Here is a 15,932-nt window from a genome sequence, read left to right as displayed (position 1 = left end):
TGAAAAGTGGCATTAAGGAGTTAAGGACAAGGGGTGATTTTTTTTTTTTGTATATATAATGTATGGAGTTTGGCTAATATTTAGGCCTCTTAATGTCACTTAAAATCTGAGCAGGTTGCTCAAACCCAAAGATTTGCCAATTTTCATAAAAAAAGTTCTAAGCCTCATAACATCCTAGAAAAAAGATAGATAGCCTAAAAAATAATTCTTATATAAGGCAGACATTTGGGAAATGTTACTTTTTAGGTTATATGACTTATCAAATTGTATTAGTATCTGCCTGGAAAGCAATTTAGAGAATTTTTCTAAATATTAGCAAAATTAGATTGGATGCAAAACATATCACACACATTTTTCATCTATCATCAAGTACCATGTGTGACCGTTATAAATTTTTAACCATTTATAGTAACACGTGTCAGATTCTAAAAATAGGGCCTGTCAGAAGGGGAGAACTGGCTTTGGCAGCAAGGAGTTAAAGACTAAACTTCAGTTAAAAAGTCCAGCAAACAAATAGCAGCTGAAAACTTCTGCAGTAAAGAGTCGGTAAGACAGTGGGGCTTATTTACTAAGGGCCGTGGATCGCCAGTTTGGGGATTTGCGCAGCTTTGACAGGTATTTCACAGGGGTTAACGCTGGCATTGTGTCTTAAGTGATCAGATTGTGGCGCAGCTGCGCTGGCTTTCGTGCGACATAAATTGGGGGGAGTGACGTGGGACAATCCGACTGATTCGGACTGAGCGCGGGATTTAACTTTCAAATTGTGTCACATCATCACGCGCTTACATGCACCAGGAAGAAGAAGGTGAACTCCGGCAGACCTGAGCGGGGAAACGACAGATGCAGGATATTGGGCGAATGATCTTAGTGAATTGCGGCACAGTGCATTATCGTCGGACAATGCACTTTAGGTGAACTCTGTCGGACGGGTGAGTAAATCTCCTCAAGTCTCTGTTGATGTGCATGAGTTCAAGACCTCAGGCAATCACTGCCAAAAGAGTTTTCAACCAATTATTAGAAATTAATATTTTAGTTACAATTATTTAATTTGTCCTATTACTTTTAAACCCCTGATATGAAGGGATTGGGTTTAGTAAATGCTTTAGTATGAATGCTTTAACTGTTGCCTAATACAGGTACATTAACCCCTTCAAGCCAGTTTGTATGTTAAGGCCCCAACATATCTGGCTTTTGTTGCTTGATATGGTTTAACTTACCAAAGTCATCTTGAGACTGTTTTTTTGTACTCCATGTTAGTTGTGAATTTTGATTAACATGTTTTGCATTTGTTTAATAAAAAAAATTCTCCATTTTCAAAATTTTAAATGATAACCTTTTCAAACAGATTCATCACTCAAATGAATAATTAACAAATTAACATTTCCCTTATGCCTGCTTCATATTTTCATAATTTTTAAATGTCTTAATATTTTATTAGAATGTCACAAAGCTTAAAAATCAAACATATTTTCATAGAAATGTCAGCATTTTGTAATTTTTTGGAAATCATTTGTTTTTAATGAGTTTTGACATATTTAAATGAACATACCCCCTATAAATCACCATATTTTCAAACCTAGAACCCTTAAACTATTAAAACAGCTTTTACAAAGCTGCTTACCCTTTGAAAGCTTTGAGGTGAATTTTAGAATGGTCTAATTTTGCAAGCAATATGTTCATTTAGCCCTAAAATTAACACATTCTAAAAGATAAACAGAGGGAAACCTATCTTAAAATTTGTACGGGGACACCCCACATGTGGATGTTACTTGTTATATGGGCACATAGCGAGGGAAAGAAAGAAAGAAGGGCAATGCCAGTTTTGCCCTTCAAGATTTAGTGTTTTTTAGCATCCTTAATAGAAAAACCAATATTTTATAGCTCATAAAAATGCACCATTGATGTCGCCATGCAAAGGCTTAATTTTTGTGGGATAAGATGCATTTTCAGTGATCTTATTTTAGGGTGGCTCTGCACTGTTGATGAAAATTCATTAAACTTTTTTGTGGAGTAGAAAAAACCTGAAATCTGTAATTGATTTTTGACATAAGTATTAGTTTTACTAAACTCACAGAATGAAACCAAATGTGGGGAAAATATCTGTAGTTTTTGTCCGTAAGGTGTAAAATGTTTATATTTTTGTTTGATTGAGAGCTTGTTTTTTGTGGGACATGTCTTACTATACACTAGTACAATTCTGGAGTACATATATTTGTTTGATCACTATTATTGCATTTTTGTGGGACAAGATAGGTAAAGATCATAATATCTGGTGAGGTTTTAAAAAAATATTTACAGTGTTCATCGCTTGGGTTCAATAATGATGTAGCTTTGGGTGTTCAGACTCAGTTAGTCATTCTCATAGTGCTAAAAGAACCAAGGGGTAAACCCCACACTCTTCCTTTCATTGCGGTCAAGGTACTCTTGGTGTACAGACCCAGTAAGTCATTCTCATAGTGGTAAAAGAAGCAATAGAAAAAAACAAATACCCTTCCGCTCACTGGGGTCAAAGGCATTCTGGGTATTCAGACCAAGTTATTCAAAAGAGGAATTGAAACAATTGAATTTGAAGTTCCACTAGTCTGGTACGAGGTGTATTTGACCCTGTCACACTGTGTGTAACTGGATTCCTACTGTAACCACATTCTGTAGGGTGGTGTGACTTGCTTGAGCAGCCAGTAGCATATTTTGTGAGCAGTCAGTGGAATTTTTAATTCTCATTTATGGGTTGGCAGTATATTATTGTTTATATTAGGAGGGTTATTCCCTCGTTTTATTGGTATCCATTAAAAGTTAAATTTTAGGAATCTGGAATTAAAAAACTATTTCAACTTGAATTTTTATTAATATGGAATTTTGAATTTGAAGTTCAACGAATGCGGAAATGAAATATTTTAAATTTGTTTCAGGAACTAATTCAGACACTGGCAAAACCAAGTTGTGTTGGATCCATGGTTTGTTCATCTTTATACATTTTTGGGTATGCATATCGGTTCTAGAGATGTGGAACCTCTTATTAGTGATGACACCACTGGCGGTGCTGAATGGCGCACACTTGCTGCAGGGCAGGACAGCACCCGCAAGGCACAGACCATGTGTTCAATTTTCCCATCCATAGATTGAACAGTGTGGACCCATCCTTCAGTACCAGAAGAACTGGTGCACTCAGTTTAAGTGTGATTGGCTCGTGCAGGGTATGCCAGATTATTGAAGATCAGTCTTCAATAATCTGGGGCATTATGCACACTAAGGATAAATCTGGGCCATTGTAAGCTTTCACATACTAAGTATTTTGGATTGCTGACCGCTAACTATACCTGCTTTCACCTGGGAAAAGTTAGTTTGCCCTCACAAACTGTGAACTCCTCTGGCTGAATGAAGTCCTTCTTCTTTTAATTATACAAATATTCTTCCTCCATTACCATATTGTGGAGTCAAGACTGAATGGTTCTGTTTGTCAAATTAAGTAAATAAGGCTAGTACTACACTGCAAAATACTGTTACTGTTTTGCAAATTTGACTTATTAAAACATATAAAAACATGTGACATTCATGTTGCATATTTTGCACATTACTATTAATACTTACTTTTTTTTAACTGTAATAACATGGTCAGTGAATGCTGAGGGTAGCATTGTGACCTCAATGTCCCTATCTTTGGAAGTTATGTTGAAATGTGACAATGCAATCTTCATGCCATTGTTTAGTGCTAATATTACACCAAAAATAGCATAAGTAAATATATACAAAACAACAATCCTTATTTAATGTAATAAAATACATACAAATCAAAGAAAAAGAGACCTAATAAAGACCACACCCCACCCTGTCCCACCTAGTAACACGAGTCAAACATACTGTATAAAGTATTGCACATAGCCCAATGCCTCCAAAATCACCCATAATATAACATCAATACAGCTCAAAAGATAATAGGGGCAAGACATAACAGGGGCATTTAAATGCGTGGGATACAATATTTTGGGACCCCTTACCGCTTGAAAATTTTTTGGTTTAGTGCTAATGTTGATTATCTGTTTAAAATGACACATAGAAAGGGGTACATTTTTGCCAGTTTTTAATGTGTTTTGGATGTGTTGGAAGGAAAAGGCATAAGAGTCTTAGCAGCGTTGATATGGACCATGTTCTGAGGGCAAGAAAACTAGGACAGAACAATTCCAAAGTAAAAGGACTTATGCACAATATGTATATTCATGCATATTTTGTGGTATGGTCAGATAAACTCTATAAGTTTGACCAATACCAAAAAGACTAAATACCTTGATACTCAGCATTGACTGGAATATTGCTTTGACACATACCAACTACCTAAACATTGTTTCACTAATGGCAATGCAACACTACATGATTAGTTTTAGAAATATAACAAATAGTTAAAGAAAGTTGACTTGGGCTTCAAATACTTCAGATTTCAGTTTCAGTTTGAAGCATTTGTGGGATGCTTGGTTTGATGTTTTGGAATACTGGGATTATATTGCAGCCCAAATTGAGCAACTTTGGGACCATCATGGGGGTGTAATGTCAGTGAAATGTGCTTGGGATTCTCTGAGGGGAAATATTGTTAAGAAAATTGATATTACAAGAAGGACTTTAGGAGAAAAGTGGCACTCAAGGCTGCTATGCAGTCTGAACACCTTCTTTTTCGAGGACATCCTTCATCTGAATCAGTCTTTTAACCGTGCTCAGGAAATGTATATTGAAATTTTGACAGTTCATGTACTGTACTATTTTATTTGCGGGTCAAAAAGCTTTTTTTCAACAGGGTAGACCAGGAAGAATGTTGTCATATAAAATTGTAGGGTCCCTTACATATAAGTAGTATTTTTACTGACAAAGTCCACATTACAAGGGATTTAGAGGAAGTAAAGTAGGAATTTGTTAGATATTTAAAAAATGTTTTTTTTAAAAAAAGAATGTTGGATGGGCCTATGACTTACTTTTGAGCTTTATTAATGATTGTTCAATATTGTATTGCCTAAATTGTTGGAGGTTTTTGAGAGGGCCTATCACAATGATGGCAAACCTTTTATAGACCAAGTTCCCAAACTACTACCAATAAGTTTTGGGGTGAATAAGCGGTAAATAGTTTGCGCTGCTAGTACCATAGGTCTATATAATGCAGGGTTGTGTCAGTTATTACACACATAGATTCATATAATTAATAATGAACATTTATTGCATCTTAAAACAATTGACATGGAAGGTTTGAGTACCCTTTTTCAGGTCCAAAAGATTCTGTTGTATATGTAGAAGTATTGTATGACGTCCTTTTTAGTTGCTTGAATGTACACATATACGAGTGTCACACCATAGTTAGATGCTTAATGTACATCTACATAATACTTCTACGTAGTACTACATATTACAGAATCTTTTTGACCGGAAGAAGGGGTTAATCCGCCCCGAAACGCGGGTCAAGCTTAGAGGTTGTGGATCCTTTGAGCCACAGCGGACGATGACACATGCCACTACCTGGGGCCGGAGTCTAAGTGGCACCCAGTTTTCACCAGAGCCCGCTGTAAAGCGGGTTGGACTTGCTGCGGCGTTGTACCACCAGGTCGTTCGACAGGCATGACTTTTCCGCTGTGCCAGCCAAGGTTGAGGTACAGAAACGGCAGGCAATCTCGTAGTCGGGGACTGGCGCGTGCACGCCCTAGGAAGTGCGCACGGAGCGAGGCTGGGACTTGGGAGCGGGGACAGGTATGTGGAGCTGGCACTGCGCCTGCGGGGAGCGAGGGACACGGGTGAGCCTGCGACCCCCGATATGGGTCGCGGGACCACCCGTGACACTTTGTAGGCTTTTGGATTTGGTTTACCTTTTATTACATGGGTGAAACTGATATTCCCACTGCTAGTATTAAGATCAATCCTGAATATTTAGAAAAGTTCGCCTTCTACCAGGGTACTAGGCAAGGGCGTCCCTTAATACCCTTCTATATGCCATTTTTGCTGAACCATTGGCCATTGCAATTAAGAAAAATTATATTATAAGGGGCTTTGGATGAGGGGGAGTAGGGGACAAACTTTTATTATATGCAGACAATATTCTTTTGTGTTTAGCATATTTAAATAAATCTATACAAGAAATGATAAAAGTTGTTCATGGTTTTGGTAGATAGATTGTCTGGATTTGATATAAATTGGATTAAAGCAATTATGTTGCCAATTTACAATATAGAATATTCCCATCTAAGAAATGTTACTATTTTGGACCCACGGGAGAGTTTGAATATTTGGGGGTAAAAGTAGGAGCAGAGGTTAGGAGATTTTCTGAATTGCATTTGAGTATATTATGGAATAAAGTTCGTGGTCTAGGCTACCAATCACTTAGGCCAATAGAATGGTGCTGCTTCCTATGATTCTGTATATAATTACTGTTTGCTCAGTATGAATTGATGGGGATTTTTTCAAAACTTTGGAATCTATATTAAACTCTTCAATTTGGGGAAGGAAGCAGGTCAGAAATAAGTAAGCTTTTTTCTGCTCCTCTATGAATTGAAAATGATTTTGTATTTTATAGCAACTCTGGTTCAATTTTTGATAGCCTTAAAAATTTTACAATTTTTAGGAAGTTGACTCAAATAATATAGTTTCAGTCAAATAATAGACACGTTTGAATTATTAAAATCTATGCCGACTTCTTGCTTAAATTTTGGTTCTAGTAAAAGATATTCTTAGTATTAAAGGTTATATAAGATCTAAGCCATTTTGGGATAATCCCTGCCTGAAACTATTTTGTTGTTTTGAAGATAAAACAATTTGTAAGAAATTGAGTGTTCGTAATGTTTGTCACTTATTTGAAAATATTATTCTAAGAGGTGATAGGGCTTAAATATAGTATTTCACATCCACTATTAAATTATAGATATTTGCAAATGTGTTATGCATTTCAGAAATAAAAGCATAAGAGTTACTTCAATACTTATACACAGTTGTTGAGGTTCTTGAATTTACTCTTACTACAGGTGTAAGGAAAAAAAATTTTGTCTACAATTTATAAAATGCCAAGTAAAATTAAATATAAAAATTTGATTCATGGTAGTAGATAAAATGGGAAGTTGAAATAGGAATTAAAAATTAGCACTTTTGGGCAAATATACATAATAAAATAGGTAAAGTATCTTTTTTGTATTAGCCATATAATAGAACAGTTCAATATAATATTTAGATTGTAATATTATCCTTCTATTATTGTTAACAGAATGTTTAGGGAAGGTCTGTTTAAATGTAAGAAATGCAATCAGGAAAATGCCGTTTTTTGCATATGCCATAGAGCTAGAAGAGGATCTGTTTGTAATTGAATAGATTGAATAATGTACAAATAAGTTTGAAATTTATCATTAGCACTAGAGAATTATATTTTTAAAGGGCTATTTATTGCTAGATTGTTGATAATTAAATTATGAATATGCAAAAAGGTCCCCACTCACACAGAATGGATAAGTATGATTAAATTATTTTAAAAAAAAATTATTTTGTAGCAGAAAATGTGGTTTCTTTTATATGAATTTTGGCATGTGTTTTTTTTTTTTTTACCAGTTCAGACCTGGGAAATGGGATGGAGAGTTTAGAATGAAATTGGTCATATTTATTGAAGTGTTGTTAATCTGATTTTTTAAAATTTTTTGCATAACATACAGTAGGAATTTGTGAAAAAAGAAGCAACTTTGGATTTCCTTGTTTAATGTATTTACAGAAAATCATCTAATAATAAAGTAAATAGTTAAAATGTTGAGACACCACTAGCTCTTTGAGATACACTGAATGCAATGAAGCACATTGTCCACAAATCTTTAAAAGAAGGCGTGGAGCAGTAAGAGGGAGCTCTTTGCTTGGGGTCACAGAAAATCACTCTATATGTACGTGAACTAAAACTAAAACATTGCTAAAGTGTCTAGCTAGGCTGAAAGAGGAAACTCTCCAGCTGTCAGGCAAGGATGTCTGATGTTAAGTAAGTACTGAACCATAAATGAATTATTATGTCATTATGACATTAATCTTTATTTGCAACCTTTTAAATTAAATTCATGGCAGGTGGGCTTAAGGATGGCGATCACCACCTCTACCAACTCTTCAATACCTTTTATAGAATTTTTATATATTAACATATAACAAAACACAGAAACTCATAAGCATAAAGGCAGAGTAATGCCTAGGAAGGCAAACATTCAAAGAAATGTAATCCTACCCTTATGAGAACACTTACAGTGATGTCTAGCAAGATTAAAGAATATATGAGAGTAAATTAAAGGGGGGATAAAGACCGAAAGGGGTGGGCTAAGTATATTAAGCTAAGAGAACCATGTTTTCTGATACTTAGTATAGTTTCTATTACAGAGGGCACTAATTTCCTCAAAGGTACATAGTTGAAACACCTTATTTCCCCAATGGATTGGGGATATAAGGGAATGTAAGGATCTCCAATTCGGAGGGATCATGGAATTCGCAGCGAGAATTAATGGAAAACATAGGGGCTTACTGTATTAAATCATCTGTGCCAATGGGGAGGGATTAGGTTGAAGAAGAGGATTCTCTCATCCAACTCAGAGGAGTTAGGGACGATACTTCTGCAACCCAAAAGGAGCATATTTTATCATAATCCCACCATAAGTACCGTTAAGAGTGTCTCTCTTTCAGGTATCCTGAACACTGATTAGAAATGTTAGTGGTGGAGCACTTAGGGTGTTCTTACTGACCAACTTGTCTCCTCCAAGGTTATACATCTAACGGATCCAGAGCAATTATGTAGTATCTGTTTAATCTCAACTATAAGCACGGTATGACCAATTAAATCTTAACTTTTATTGTATATCTTTAACCCTTTAATGACCACTGTATCATGTTTTTACAGCAGCCATTAAAGGGGTATTGCCATTTCAACAAATAATTGATATTGTTTGTATAATGAGAAGTTATACAATTTTACAATATACTTTCTGTATTAATTTCTCACCCTAGATTTCTGCTTGTTGTCCTTCTATGGAAGTTTCTATGTTTACTTCCCATGGACAGAAATCTGACCATGGTCACACAGGTGCACGGCTCCTTAGTATCACAGAGAGTAATCAGAGCTGTGTGATATAACGAGCCAGATTTCTGTCCACTGAATTAAACAATCTAGAAAGCTGTAAGGAATTGATACAGAAGGTATATTGCGAAATTCTCTAACTTTTCATCATATAAACAATAACATTAATTTACCAAAATGGGTATGCTTTCTACATCAGTGCATCAGAAGAAGATTGCAGGACATTGGGTCATGCTGGTGCCAGTGTGACATCACAGCCCAGACCCGGCACCAACACCCAGGATCTAAAAAAATCCAATCCTCCCTGAAGCAGCCTGGGGTCTAGTTTGTGCCCCGAGGCTGTCGGCTCCTCTTCACTCATGGTTCCACCTCCTGGCAAGACCCAGCTGAACTAACATAGCATGCGTCAACTTACATTACATTGTACATGTGTAGTTACATTGTATACTGCAATACAAGTGTATTGCAGTGTAAGGGCTTGAACAAGCATCGGATGAGTGCTTGTTCAAGGCCAAGCGTGGAAGAATTTAAAAATGTAAAAAACAGATAAAATAATTTCATAATAACAATTAAATAAATAAATAAAAATCCCCTAAGCGCCCTAGTTACATATAAAATCTAAATAAAGAATATAAAACACAAAAAATTTGGTGTCTGTTGGGCAGGGCAAATAGTGCAAGGGAGCATATTATGTGGGAGCATAAAACCATAGTACAGTCTAGGGGACAGAAATGTGGCCATCACATTTTTGGGGTACTAAGAAGAGTACTATTATTGTGCCCAGCCTAAAGAGCACACGATTTAATGTGATTCTTTTATAGTATAATATTTTTATTTTATGGCCTCATTTTGTCTAAAACAACTGGGGCATAAAGTGTTGTCACCTACCTTTTATTGCCTCTTGGTACATTTAGGCATGTTGTCTAGTCCATGTTTATGGTTCAGAAGATGGATTGTTTGGGTGTCAATTATGAGGTTGTCATATTTTTAACCCCTGTTTCTTTTCATGTTCTGTTCAGTGAACCAAAGCTGATTTTAGAGAGATGCAGTGGATTTTCGAAGATACACCTGGCAAATTGTTTTCACCTCAACTGTTGGTGTACAAAGGTTGCCTTAACCCCTTAATTACTGCCCTATCGGGATTCTACGGCAGTCATTAAGGGTACTTCTTCTGACACAATGCCTTTCTACGGCGGCCCCGGGGTCCGGCGAGTCCGAGTTCTCCTGGCAGGACCCGGCTGTAAGTAACTGAGCATGCACAGCATGTTACTTACTCTGTACACTGCAATACATGTGTATTGCAGTGTAAAGGCTTGAACAAGTGATCAGATGAACCAATAAGTGAAGCCAATAAGTGGAAAATGTAAAAAAAGTTTTAAAAAATCATTTTATAATAATTAAATAAAATAAGTCCCCTAATCAGCCTAATTACTTACAAAAACCAGCCTAATTACTTACAAAAACCAAATGAAGTATATAAAACACAAAAAAAAACCTCACAAATAAGTACATATCATTGCATCCATATCAATCTGTGCTATACATCTAAAACAATATTGAACCCGCTTGGTGAACAAACTTCCTCTAATATACTATTTTTAATCAAATATGCTCACAAAAAATGTTCTAAAAAGAGATCAAAAAAGTTCAAGCCCTAATATGATATGATTTAAAAGAACAACTCTTTTCACAAAAAAATTAGCCCTCAACTGTCAACGGAAAAATACAAAAGTTATGCCCCTAAAAAGTTGTTGATCGTAAAAACAATGCGATTTTCTCTAATATTGGTTTTGCTCTGTAAAATTGAACAAAGATAAGAAAAACTAATAAAAGAGGTATCACCGCAATTGTAGTTAACCCGAGAATAAAGATAAAATATTATTTTTATGGTGAGATGGATAAAAAAAAGTTCTAAAGATCCACAATAAAAATTGATAATTTTGTTTGTATCCCCCTTGAAATAGTTAATAAAATCTCATGAATAAGCTATAGACCCCCAAAATTAATTATCTATACATTGTATCTCACCTCGCAAATAATAAGCCTCATATGTACGCATTACCAAAAAAATGTAAATTTTATAGCCGCTACTAGAGATGAGCGAGTATACTCGTCCGAGCTTGATGCTCGTTCGAGTATTAAGGTACTCGAAACGGCTCGTTGCTCGGACGAGTATTTCCCCTGCTCGAGATCGAGCATTTAATTAAAAAAACACAGTGAAGAACAATGAAGAATAGAATAAAAACAGTGAACACAGTGAACACAGGATCATTTAAAGGAAACTTACCATTTCAAATGGTAGGTTTAAGCTGTAAACACCGAGCATCAGCTCAGGGTGAGCTGGTGCCGGTGTTTAGTTTCGTTAGTGTTAAAACCGCGGTATTGCGGTTTTAACACTTTTTAAACTTTATAGCAGAAGCCGCTTCGGCGCTGCGCGCGACCGTGCGCGCGCAACGCCTGCGGCATTTCCTATGTAGGCGCGCGCACGATCGTGCGCACGCAGCGCCGAAGCAGTTTATGCTATACAGTTTAAAAAGTGTTAAAACCGCGATACCGCGGTTTTAACACTAACGAAACTAAGCACCGGCACCAGCTCATCCTGAGCTGGTGCTCGGTGTTTACAGCTTAAACCTACCATTTGAAATGGTAGGTTTCCTTTAAGTGAAAAAGACAGTGAAGAACACAGTGAAGAATAGATTACAGATGTTCGGCACATCTGCTTACTTGTCGGAAGATACGCGCGGAACGGCAGCAGGGAGACATCAAGCAGCAGGGAGACATCAAGCAGCACGGGGGAGACATCGGGCAGCGTGGGGAGACATCGGGCAGCGTGGGGAGACATCGGGCAGCACGGGGGAGACATCGGGCAGCACGGGGAGACATCGGGCAGCACGGGGAGACATCGGGCAGAATGGGGGAGACATCGGGCAGCACGGGGGAGACATCGGGAAGCACGGGGGAGACATCGGGCAGCACGGGGAGACATCGGGCAGCACGGGGAGACTTCAGTGGAAGAAGAGGAGCGGATCCCGGGACAGCGTATCACCTCGACAAGTAAGCAGATGTGCCGAACATCTGCAATCTATTCTTCACTGTGTTTATCACTTAAATGATCCTGTGTTCACTGTGTTCACTGTTTTTATTCTATTCTTCACTGTTCTTCACATCTGTTAACTTGTCGGGAGATAATATACGCGCGGAACAGTGAAAAATAGATTGCAGATGTTTGCATACATCTGGTAACTTATCAGAAGACATTCTTTTTCAATTAAATAACACATTTTATTCCTCAACCATGGTCCCTTTGAAAAATGCTCGGGTCTCCCATTGACTTCAATGGGGCTCGTTATTTGAGACGAGCACTCGAGCATCTGGAAAAGTTCGTCTCGAATAACGAGCACCGGAGCATTTTAGTGCTCGCTCATCTCTAGCCGCTACCTTTTGACAATACAAATCTGCTCTGAATCTGCTTTAATCCTATGCCCGGCCGTGCACCCAAACAGCAGGTAACCACCACGTATGGGGTGACGATACACTCGGGAAAAATTGGGCATCAAACTTTGCAGAGCATGTTATCATTTTAGTCATTATAAAAGTGTCATTTTTGGCCCAAATAATTTTTCCAAAAAAAGTCAAAAGTTTCTATATCGCACTTCCATTTTGTTTTAACCCATGTGAAAAACGTAAATGGTTAATAGACTTAATAGAAATAGTTTTGCATACATTGAGGGGTTTAGTTTATATAGTGGGATAATTTATGGGGTTTAACTATTATTTAGGCCTTTCAAACTCACTTGGAAAATAAGTTGTCCCTCAAAATGTTTTGGCGCTTTTCATGTAAATTTGAAAAATCGCACCTAAAGTTCAAAGCCTCGTAACATCCTACAATAAGAAAAGGATGGATAATTATCATTCTAACATAAAGCAGACATTCCAGAAATGTAAGTTATCTAGCGTGTGGGGTAGTTTTACTTCCTGTCTGTAATGCAGAACATTTCAAACTTTGAAAATGAAGATTTTTTCTGAAATTGTGGCAAATTTTCATTTTTTTCCAGAATGAAACGCAAAACTTATCACTTAAATGTTACCATTATCATGAAGTACAATGTGTCTCGAGAAAACAATCTCAAAATCACCTAGATATGTTAAAGCATTCCGAAGTTATAACCAATTATCATGAGACATGTCAGATTCGAAAAATCAAGTATGGTCATTGAGCTGAAATCAAGCATCGGTTATAAAGGGTTAATAATTATAAATCTAGTTGTTATTATTTATATTTTGATAAAAGTTGTGGCCTACCACAATCCTGCATAAGATTTTGGTTTATCCTGTGGTCTTTGGAGGTTTGAAATGGGAGGGAGAGTTATCTCTGCATTCATTATTTTGCCTAGTGGCAGTCTGTACTGTAGTTCCATTTTGGTAATGTATGATACTAAAGAAACAATTTTTCTCCACTGTGAAAACCTTTTTACACTGAAGCTCAGTCAATAGTGACAACATAAGAGGCATTTTAAGGATATAAGGGTGTTTTAAGGTGATATATGGAGCCTTGATGTATAAATTAAGAAACTGCTCTCTATATTCACTTTCATCTAATACACAAATGTGTTAAAAATAGCCTCTTTCCGCCCTAACATATCCTAAACAAACATTTTCACAACCGCTTTAGTTCTTAGAAACCGACATAAACTGTAACAAATTTGGCAACAATTAAAACAAGTCCATAATTATCTAAACAATAAGCTCTACAACTGAGGATTTCTAAAACTGTCTTTCCTGTTACCCAGATAAATGAAGCATGTGGATTATAAAATTGATTCTCAGTCAAAGATGACACTTAATTTTGTTTGATGTGAAGTATTTTTGTTTAATGAGCTGAAGAGGAAGTGTGTGGATAACACTTAGGGCTTCTCCTATCTTCGCTTATCTTCTGACTCTATGTTCATCCGTACCACAAACAGTCAACATAATGTCACAAAACCTCTCATAACCCCTTTTTTTTTTATTAAAAAGCCTTATTCTTGAAGGAACGCTCTAGATTTTCCTTTTAAAGCACATTCTGCTCACTGTATTAGCAGCACTTACCTGAAAATCATCATTACTTTACTGGTAGATGAGTGCTTTGTACATTAGAAAGATGTGTCTAGAGGCAGCGCTGTCAGAAAAAAAGAACAGCAGCCTGAACATTGATGAGACAGGAGTTGTGTTTCAGAGTACCACAAACTTTCTAGGCCATTGTAACTTTTCTTATAAATTGAAAGCTCTTATGAACAGGACCATTACTCCTATTTTTCCATATGACTATTTTGTACTGTATAATGTCTTATTTTATTTGCATATGTCCCCCATAAGATGTAAAGCTGTATGGCGCTATATCAATGCAGTTACAGTTCACAGCTGTGTCATAATGAAGAACTGATGAAAATAAGTGGAATACTTATTGACTTTTAAATCATTTAAAAGATTTAAAAAAAATCTGTTTTTTAAAAATGAGTAAGATTATTATATTTAATGTAGTACTGTACAACTAAAGGGAAACATTAAAGTGCTGTATCTACTACAAGCATCATGCAGCATTTCTCTACATTATTTTCAAAAAATGGGGTGCTGTTTGCTGTTTTTCCCTAAACCCTGAAATAATGTACTTCCATAATCTAAACAGTCAATGCTGCACCCTTTTTTACAGTCCAAAATTCTGTGATGACTTCTAATGTATTAGCAGTGGGTTCTGATCAGCAGTGTAACTAAAGTGTAACTAAGCTTTAATGCAACATAATCAATCATTGGTTCAGATGATAGTAAACTTTGTAATTTACTTTATGAAACATGTTCCTGTCCTATTTTTCTATAATTAAAGAAGTCTGAAAATGTCTTATGATCATATTAAATATGCTCTTGGAATGGAAATAGTTAACAATCCTTTCCAGTAGAATGACTAATGTGACAAATTATTTCTGTTTTCTATCAAGCTGTGGTGTATGACATTGTAGCAGTTACATGATTATTAGCTGCACCTGAGGCTGCAACAAGCCTTTTTGCTTCCCAAGGCAAAAAGTCAAATGGCTACTCCCTTACCCCATTGACTTCATGTACGTATATGGGATTTTCACACACCTTTATACATAGAGCTGATATTTAACATGTTACATATTACTCATTTCAATAGTATAAATCCCATTCAGGCTCCATGTACTCAATTGGGCTGTATTCTGGCCTTGGCACAGCCGAATGAAGAGGTATTGTGTGCTACTCACCCATCCCCTCTCCATAGAAAGTAGTGCAGCTGTACTGAAAATCAGTCCAAAAATAGGGCATGCTCTATCTTTTGTGGTGTGGCCGCCCTAACTTGCACAAGGTTACGGTATGGCTATCACACAGCCAAAAAATAGGTACATATGCAAGGGGCCAAATGCTCACAGTTTGTTTGCTATATCTGTTTGTATAGATTACACATACAATGAAAGCACATATACTTACTGGTTTATATTCTATAGATTCATGTATGATAGTTTGGAACAGAGTCTAAAACTTGACCAATTTATTTAGTGCTGCTTTATTCTTTGTGTGTACATACATGCCTCTTTTCCAATGAAGTGCTGTTCTTTCTATGTGCACATTCATATGTGCAGCTCAAGACAGCACATACATTCAAGGAAGCAGCACAAGCTTCAAAAGAAAAGAATTGCATGAAACTTTAAATAGCAAGAGTTATCGCATGCTACCCCCACTGATTTTTTGCATCATGCTGACCTGAGGCCAAATGCTCAACTCATAAGTGCACTTCTTCTCTAGCCATAATGGAATAAAATTGGAAAATGAGTTTGTCTTCAAATAAATGTTACTTTTTCAAGATTCTGACAAATCTAAAAGATAGAAACTA

The sequence above is a fragment of the Engystomops pustulosus genome, chromosome 3 (genome assembly GCF_040894005.1).
Source record: "Engystomops pustulosus chromosome 3, aEngPut4.maternal, whole genome shotgun sequence".
Classification (NCBI taxonomy): Eukaryota; Metazoa; Chordata; class Amphibia; order Anura; family Leptodactylidae; genus Engystomops; species Engystomops pustulosus.
Note: the sequence above shows the minus strand (reverse complement) of the source record.